A 9,991-nucleotide genomic window follows, 5' to 3' on the forward strand; every position below is an offset into this window, starting at 1 on the left:
TTACCTATTTAAATTTCAAAAACTAAAACTTTTAATTCCAAATTTAAACTATAAAACATAAAGGGTGTAATTTAAAACTATTTCAAAATTACTAGGTTAAATATTTGAATCATAATAATCCTATATTATCCATATTTAACCAAATCCGCCAATTTTTGATAAGGATATCTCATACCAATCATAAAAATCGATTTTAGGCAAGAAAAACGAGTTTTGGTAATTATCCCAATCAAAAACTGGCCAAAAATCGAAAATTCCGGCAACAGAACCCTGGACTCCTCGAGTCCACTATGGAACTCGTCGAGTTCATGCAACTCATCGAGTCCATACATGGACTCGTCGAGTCATCCTGTCAGACAGCAAAATTTTCGATTTCTTGATCTTTTGGCAGTTCACTTTTGCATCTATTCAATTGAAAAATGACCTAGGCTCTGATACCACTGTTGAGTTTTGAGCATAACATCATTCCTATGGTGTACATGCAACCCTAATTGCTTTGGATCTAGGTTTTTCTCTATTCAACATACAACTATGAATACCAAAGCAATAACCCTATGACTAGCATACATATATCGTAAATCACATATGATTAGGGTTAAAATCTTTACCTCTCTTGTTATGTTGCAATAACAAGTTTAATCCATGTTGATCTTGACTTCTAAAAGCCTAGTGCCCCAAGTGTTGCACCTCTAATGGAGTCACAAACACCCAATGCAAGAAGATGATATAGGAGAGAGGTGAAATCGGCCAGGGCTTCCTAGAAACTCATCGGGGTGAATTCCACTAGCAAATGGGTCTTTATATAGTTGTGTGGGCTGCTAGGGTTTTCAGGTGGAAACCGTAATAGTTAACTTAGGCAACAAGCAGCCCATAAACTCCTTCCTTAGAGTCCATGGACGAAATCTTATGGGTTTCCCCATAAATTTCGTCCACTCCACTCTATGGAGTCCATCAGCCCATTTATGCAACTATCAATGATTTGCATAACAGTTCCACATATTATTTAATCAGTATCTTTTGACCACTAAATTAATTCCAAATTAATTTCTGATCAATACTAATTAAATAATATGCTTCCCAAATAATATATTAATCTTGTAATATATTAATAATACCATTTTGAGTACCAATTTATTATTCACATAATAAATTCTACTCGCTCTCTCCTCTTGTCATCATATCAAGTTGCATGAGTGAAGGCAACCCAAAAGGACCATGCTCATAATCAAATCAAGTACATACCAAAAATAGTTATGGGTTTAGACACATAATCCAACAGATCCGACCTAGGACGCAACATATGCATCTCTATTTCTATGCATCTCTATTTATACATCTCTCTATCTATCTATGTTAGTCATATGTTGTCCCTTTTGCATGATTGGAATAGATCCGACCTCGGACACAACATATGCATCTTTCTATTTCTCTATCCCTCTATCTATGTTAGTCATATGTTATCCATCTGCGTGATTGGAAGAGATCCGGCTTAGGATACAACATATGCATCTCTATATCCATCTTCTCTCTCAAATAATTAAACACTCACCTAAATTAAAGAGCTCTTTGGAATTCCTTGATTACTAGGTTATGTCGTGAAGTGGGGAACACGTTCTAGTGCGCTTAAAATTGATTTGGTTTATGACTAAAGGTTGACTGTAGATCTCGTTGCTGAATTTAAGTGGACTACAATATCCTTGGTCGTCGTCAGCAAAATGGTCTATTTAGGAATATAATTGCAATTTTTTGTCACTTATAATCTGTTCAACCTACAAATATCCTTTGTGTTTAAGTGGACCACAATATTGGTGATTGATCAGAGCTATTCATGCAGGTGTGCTGATAAACGATATGAAATTGTTTGACAACCTTTTATCCCAAAAGTTTTAAATTTAGTTATTACAATGTGTATATTTTATTTTATTTTATTTTTGTTTTTGTTAAATTTGTTCATATTTTTCATTTATGCACAAATTTAAAGGGGAGAATTAAAAAATCCAAACAAAAATCATAAAATTAAAAAAAAATTCCAAAAATATGTCTATTTTATTTCTGTTTTTATTTCTTTTTCAGAAAAATAAAAAATTCCAAAAATATTATTTTTAAGCGTATTTTAATTTTTTTTAATTCTTAGTTGTTCTATTGTGTGCTAAGTTTATGTTTATTTTTATTTTTTATCTCAATTTTTTTTGTCTTGAAACGTGAATTCAAAAGAAGAAGAGACTCCAAGAGACTGTATCGGAATTTTTTGAGCAAGGAGAAGAAACTTGGAAAAGAATTGACGGTCATTACACTTCACACTACTTTCACAAGGAATTAACGGTTATTGGCACTACGGCGATGCACCTCGCAAGGCCCAATTATCGCTAAATGTCCTGCCAAAGGGCCTTGACCTCGTGTCATGCTAAACTGTGGAAATAAGTCTTCGAATATTTTTGTCACATGATGGTTTTGTGAATTATTCCTATTTAACTCTCACTGGCACTAGAATGGTACACTCAGCTGAGATTCAGAAACCATTGAACGTCTCGCCAAGGGCCAAGTTAACTTGTTAACTTGAAAAAATGTATTGACATCTTTGATCAAGGATATGCAGGGACTAACATCAAAAATAGCCATGAGTATTTCTCTGATACTCAACAAATCGTAGTGCATTCCTCCGTGTTCACACAGATACTGCGAGTAGTCTCCATCTGAGCTAAGGTTGGGTCCTTGAACAACTGTGGTGAGAAGGGTCTTTATGACTTTGTGATCCACAGGGACTTTTTAGTCATGGTTACTTTTCAAGATGCTTCTGTGATTGAAGAAGAATATTCATTTAAAGGAACAAGAAGTGAAGATTATTTTTCAACACACAATCTTTCAACCCAGAAGCAAGGTGAAGCTGTTTTTGAAGTTATGTGACGAATTACATTGAAGCCTCCTAAATCAATTTGTTGCTATCTATGAACCTGCTGATGTGATCTAGAAGAATCGGTCTCTCTGAAATTATCTGTGAAGTATTTCAAAGCTGAAAGTGCTGATTTACAAGAACCTATACAAGAAGCCTCTATACCCAATGTGTGTTCAAAGTCATATTTTGAAGGAAGTCCAACTACTAATGATGAAGTTATTCATGTAGAAGATCCATATATACATCTTGTAGTCAAGTCGTGAAGAAATCGAGGAAAGAGCTGAAAGTGAAGATCAAATAGGATATTGAAAAGAAAATTTGTGGTTTATACTTTACTTTTCATAGCTTTTATAGTTTTCGGTTTAGGACCAAAATCTCAATGATCTCGGTGGTGCTTGGACCGAAATCACCATGTGATTTCGGTGGGCTTAGATGATTTCGGTTTAGATTATTGGGTTGGTCCTTTCTATTCAGATCTTAGTATATATAATATAGGTTTAAGTCATGTAAAGGGTGAGACATTAGAGTCAGACACGCCAGTTAGTCATTCCAAGAACATCATATCGTGTTTTGTAGAGAGAAAGAGAACCGAGAGAGGAATTTGTGTATCTTATGTACCAGATTATTATCAATAATAGTGTGCACTGAAGATTCGTGTTTGTGTTCTTACTCCATATTACGTGTTCTTGCTATTCACTAGATTGGGATTCCGCACCAACTCTAGTGAAATCGATTGATACATCTCAGATTGGGTTTTATAGATGAAAAATCGTGAACAATGATATATTCAATTTTTTTCGATAAAAAACGTGGCTTAAGAAAAATTAAACAAAAAAAGAGGTTGGTTTTTTTGGTAAAGAGGTGAGTTTTATGGTATAATTTGGGCTATGTGCATCCAATGTACAAGTGTACGTCCATTCCCTCAGTCGTTGATCATTAGACGGTCATGATTGGTTTATTGGTTCATTGTTAATAATTGTTCTCTATTATATATATATATATATATAAAGGGAAATCTCCAATAAAGTCCCAAAATTTTGGCTCAGTTTACGTTTTAGTCCTAAATTAATTTTTGTTTATGAAAAAGTCCTAAAAACTAGCAAAAGTTTGCGCTTTGACAATTTTTACCGGTTGGAACTGGTAACAAATTGAATTGTGACGATTTCGTAAACTGATCCAAAATATTTGGATTTATCTGCAAATAAATTTATTAGGACTTTTCTATAAAAAAAAACCTTACTATTATTATTATTATTATTATTATTATTATTAAAAATGTAAATAAGTATATTATTTTTTAAATTTGTTATCATTAACATTGTTAATAATACATATAAATACGTTTAAATGAAAAAAATATTAAAAACATTATTTTAATGGTGAAGGTGAAGGGACGATGATGTTTTAAACATTGAAATCATGAATGCGTTCTTGTATATTCTCATTTTATATATGGTTATTTCGCATTTGTTAGTACTGTTTTCAATTCATAATATTTAACACTTAACGATTTAAAAGAAGTTACATATTTGTAAAATTGTTTGTAAATAATTTAAGGTAGAAGGATATCTCACTTTGTATATATAATTGTTTAACGTAAAAGAATTTCTTTTCAAATCCAACTGATCCACTACAAACATCTACACAGATAGCCCATATTCAAATTTAAAAGTATTAATTACAATATCTTGTGAAATAAAAAATAATATGACATGTTTTGCTTTATCACATTATATCTGCTATGTTTCCAAAAAATTGCTAGAATAAAGTATTGATAAATGGCAACACACATGTTTGTAATTCAAATACTTACACACAACACATACATACATAGAACACAACTTCACGCCCACAAACTAATACATGTGGTAGCAGACTCAATCATAATGTTGATCTGATCCCAATTGCGAGCCTAAACTCGATTCAAGAAAATATATATAAGAAATGTTTGCTTACAAGTTGAAAATGAAAAGAAAAAAACTTAGAATTTAATGATAATATTGATAGTCCATGACGCAAAATCACTATTTATAAACAATTCTAGAAACATGCAACTTCTTTTAAATTCTTAAGTGTTAATATTCTGAATTGAAAAGAATAAGAACAAATATGAAATGACCAGATATAAAGTGAGAATACACAATCAGATATTCATGATTTCAATGCTTACAACATCATCCCCTCCACATTTATCCTTAAAAATATATTTAATATTGTTTTCATTTAAACGTATTTATATGTATTATTAACAATATTAATAATAACGAATTTAATAAATAATATACTTATTTACATTTTAAATAATAATAATAATAATAATAATAATAATAATAATAATAATAAAGTTTTTGTTGGCAGAAAAATCCTAATATTTTTGTTTGCAAAAAAATCTCAATATTTTACTTTACGAAATAGTCACAAATTAATTTGTTACCGATTCCAACAGCTAAAAATGATCAAAATACAAACATATACCGGTTTTTAATACTTTGCATAAACAAAAATTAATATATGACTAAAACGTAAACTGGACCAAAATTTTGGGACTTTATTGGATATATATATATATATATATATATATATATATATATATATATATATATATATATATATATATATATATATAGTTAGTTAGTTAGTTTCATATGAGACCATCATATTTTGTGAGACATGAGGACGCAATCCTAGCTATTCATTTTAGAGATCAATAAGAAATATTTTGAAAATGCAAAATAAATGAAAATTTTAGATAAAAAAATTTATAAATATTATTTTCGTCATTTATTTTTTCCAAAAAGAAATTAAAAAATAAATAAATAAATAAATTACCGTTTTTTTCAAAATCTATGTTAAATATTCTAATAGAATATTATACTGTAAATATTCAAATCGAATTTTTAGAATGTTAGAATATTTTACTAGAATATTAAACTATAAATATTTAAAGAATTCTAACAGAATATTAGAGTGTTTTTACAAATCTAACAATTGAAGTAGAATATTAGAATATTTTAACATATCTACCAATTTTAGTAAAATATTAGAATATTCTAACATTCTAAAAATTCGATTTGATTATTTACAGTGTAATATTCTATTAAAATACTTTACTTATATTTCGAAAAAATCAATGATTTTTTTATTTTTCTTCTTCTTATTATTTTCATTTTTTTAAATTTTTTTTTGGATAAATTAAATAACAAAAATAATATTTAAAAAAAGAGTTTTTGGATTTTTCCTTTTATTCTGCAATTTATAATTTTTTTTTATTTTTTTTATCTCTAAGAATAAGGGCTAGGATCGTGTCCCTATGTCTCACAAACTAGCATGGTCTCAAATGAACTTCTACCTTTATATATATATATATATATATATATATATATATATATATATATAGAGAGAGAGAGAGAGAGAGAGGAAGGATCAATTGAGAACTTATATTTTCCCGAGAACCCGAGAACCAAACAAGAACCATTAGGTCAAAGTAATATGGGGTCAAGATGATTTGTGGCATTTTTGTAAAAACTTAGAAATAAAAAGCACGGGGGTATCTTATTTCAATTAGTTAGAGGACATTTTAGGGATAGTAACTTAGATCTGATCCCATCAAACCCTTTCCTTATACTATTTCTATCTTTGTTTGTCATCAAATCTCTATCCCTCTCACGTTCTTCATTGAAGATGAAGACGACTGCCTCCTCCATCATCCGTCGTCGATCACCTCCCTCCTCCCGTCACCGACCACCTCTACCTCTTTCGACCGCCACACTCCTTGATCTCACGTTCTTCATAGAAAAAACTCCACTGAAGATGCTTTGACTTTGAATCGGTTTATCCGCCATTATTGCACATCCGTTCTCCCTTGTTTCTCTATCATCATTGGACTACTCTACTATCATCGAGATATCTCTTCTTCCTCTTTCGTTGCGCCTTCATCACCAGATATGTTTCTCCTACACATCGATCTAATTTGGTAAACGCCTTTATATCCATATTGATTTCTAATTTTTTGATTCAATTATGTTGGCTTCGATTTGACCTACTACCTTTACCTTTTGCGTATTGTACAACATTTAAACAAGTAACAAGCATGAAATATAGAAAGCAAGGGAATTCAAAGATCCGTGGAGGATTATATACATTGATTAGAATGGAGCAACAAAATGCTACTGTTTTCCAATTCGAGGTATATTTGCTCGGAGCACCTACAAGCCACAATAAAAATTCTACGAAGATTTATAGGACAAGCTTCTATAACACAACGATGTCGATACCTCCTCATCCGACAGTCGTCAGGTGACACTTTCGTCAATGTTTCTCTTCGGCGACGACGTCGTCTCAAGCTCCGGTGGGAACTTCCAACGAATAACCGGCGGACGCTCAATTTTCCGATGATTACACTTCTCAACCTGTCGCGAGGATTTCCGTAAACCGGTCGGGATTGAGCAACCCTCCTGGTTCAATCTCTGTTTACTTCTTTATTGTCATACGCATATTACTTGAGATTTGTAATAACTTACATGTCTTTGTTGCAGAGCATTCTCAGGAAACGTCGGCAGATTCTTAACCTTTTAAGCATCTTAAAAGCATAATCAAGGTTTTACTTTCGCCTTTTTTTCTCTATTTACATAGAATATGTGTTTTGTTGGTTTTTCTATTGGTTTGAGTTGAATTGAAGACTGAAACATTTGTTGTCTTTCTATTGTTACCTAATTAATAAATTAGAACATTACAACAGATCCTATAACAAAAAACACTTGAAAAGAAGAAAAAAGAAAAGGAATCCACCATGTGACTGTATATATCAAGTATTTACTAGTTTTACATACATTCAACTTCACTATTTAAAATATCAAATAACCGCTTGAAAATTTTCACTAACAGGAGGGTTACTAGGTGAGTTTGCATGTGTATGATTTAAGTGGAGGCCTAGCTCGTCAACTCTCCATATCATTATTAGGGAAAGCCATTGAAACCATATGGTAAGCATCATGTGCACCCTGTTATCATAATCAAAAACTACCATAGGGACAATTATGCATTTGTTTATATAAAAACAGGCATACATGTATGGTGGTATATGGTACTGAGTACTTTTTTGGGGTTGGTATTCAACAAACTCCAGCTGGAACAACACCATATAGGACTCCACTCAAAGTCATTGATCTTGGTGTCACCCATATCCCAAAAGATGTCTTTTAGATGTATCTAGATGAGATTAGCCCCTGATACACACAAGCAACCTATATTTTATTGTCACATAACTATAACAACTTTAGCAGTTAAGCCGCACAGTTTCTGGTGGGTGTCTCCATACCATATTACATCTTCAATCTCCCTAATGAAGTCATGAGTAGCCCAATAGGTGCACTTATATGTAAGTTCCTCATCCTTTTTATCTTTTTAACTTTTCATGTTAAAGATGCATTCGAGCTTTTATGGATTCTTATCTTACACATGAAATTTTGTATGAATCACAGTGCCTATGATACAGAATTTGGAGACCACATTGAGGGCAGGTGTTGTCCCATAAGCACCTCAGTTTAAACCGTCTCCAGTGAACACAATTCCTCAGGTGTCAAAGAAAGTTGATAAACCATCAGAAACCAGCAGCCAAAAAATGTAAATGTGGCCCCACCCCCACCTGCAATTGTGCCAGCTGGCACATCACAAGAGAAACAGTTGTTGTTGATCCTCTTGGTGAAGCAAGGAGTAAAGTGCAAGAAGAGATTGGTAAGGAGTTTGCTGCAATGATGTCTAGTGGGACCCTTTGTGCAAGTGAGGCTGTTGCACTTGCAACCAAAAAAGAGATGCAGAAATATGGGCACATAAATGCTGCACAAAGCTGAAACAGGTTTTGTGCTTTTTTTTTTCTTACTTCATCTTTTTTGAACATAAAAAATTTGACAATTTATCCCATTCAAGAAAAACGTGTTAAATACTCCTTTTGTTGAATGACGAACTACTTCTATTAAATCCTCTATTTCTTTAAAACTAAAATACGCATTCCATGGGGGCGGGGTGTTCTTTTCTATTCCTTAATGAAATGGAATGAAATATTATAGTTAGAAATTATTTTCAATATATAATTTTCAATAAGAGATATGTTTAAAAAAATCAAAACTTTAGTTAAACAATTTTCATAATTTCCCAATAGTTGACTAAAAATACTTCTTGATTTTATTTCTATTCTAAGATTTTACATTGTATTTAATTTATCAACTTATGTTTGACTATTTAAAATGCATATATAATATATATTTCAAATGACATGAAACACGTTGATATGTAGTTTATTTAGCAATATATCCTTATTTGATTAAGAAGTGTAGGGAGACTGAGTTGCTACTCCGACTCATCTTGATTTGATCTTCTTTCGCTTACATCATCAATTCGATTTCCATCTATCAACAATATGTAATTTTTAATTCATTAAAACAATATATGTTTATACAGAAAATGTATTTATTATTTAGAAAATAAGTAAAAATATTTGTTACCTTTGCTAAGACAAAATATTGATGATTGAGATGGACTTGTTGTACTTGAAGAATCTCTATAATTGTTTATGCTTGCTGATAGATAAATTTATCTACCTTAATCCCACATTTAAGTGGTATTCGACTATAAGTGTGTAGTGATTCACATGTAAATCACAAGTGAATTAGATATGAATTACATGTGAGTCACATGTAATTCATATGTGAATTACATGTAAATCACAAGTGATTTACATATGTATTACATGTAAATCACATGTAATTCACATATGAATTACATGTAATTACATGTGATTCACATGTAAATCGCAAGTGAATCACATATGAATTACATGTGATTCACATGTAAATCACAAGTGAATCACATATGAATTACATGTGATTCACATATAAATCACAAGTGAATCACATGTGATTCACATGTAAATCACAACTGAATCACATATGAATTACATGTGATTCACATGTGAATCACATGTAGTTCACAGGTGAATCACATATGAATTACATTTGATTCACATGTAAATCACAATTGAATCACATATGAATTACATGTGATTCACATGTAAATCACAACTGAATCACATGTGAATCTTAC

General features: G+C 31.3%; 1 pseudogene; it reads left to right on the forward strand.

Annotated features, from left to right (window-relative positions):
• Positions 1-8,095: 8,095 nt before the first annotated feature.
• LOC145168811 (uncharacterized) lies at positions 8,096-8,767 on the forward strand (annotated as a pseudogene).
• Positions 8,768-9,991: the final 1,224 nt, after the last annotated feature.

This window comes from Lactuca virosa, chromosome 4 (genome assembly GCF_052849685.1).
Source record: "Lactuca virosa cultivar CGN04683 chromosome 4, Lactuca_virosa_CGN04683_v6, whole genome shotgun sequence".
Taxonomy (NCBI): Eukaryota; Viridiplantae; Streptophyta; class Magnoliopsida; order Asterales; family Asteraceae; genus Lactuca; species Lactuca virosa.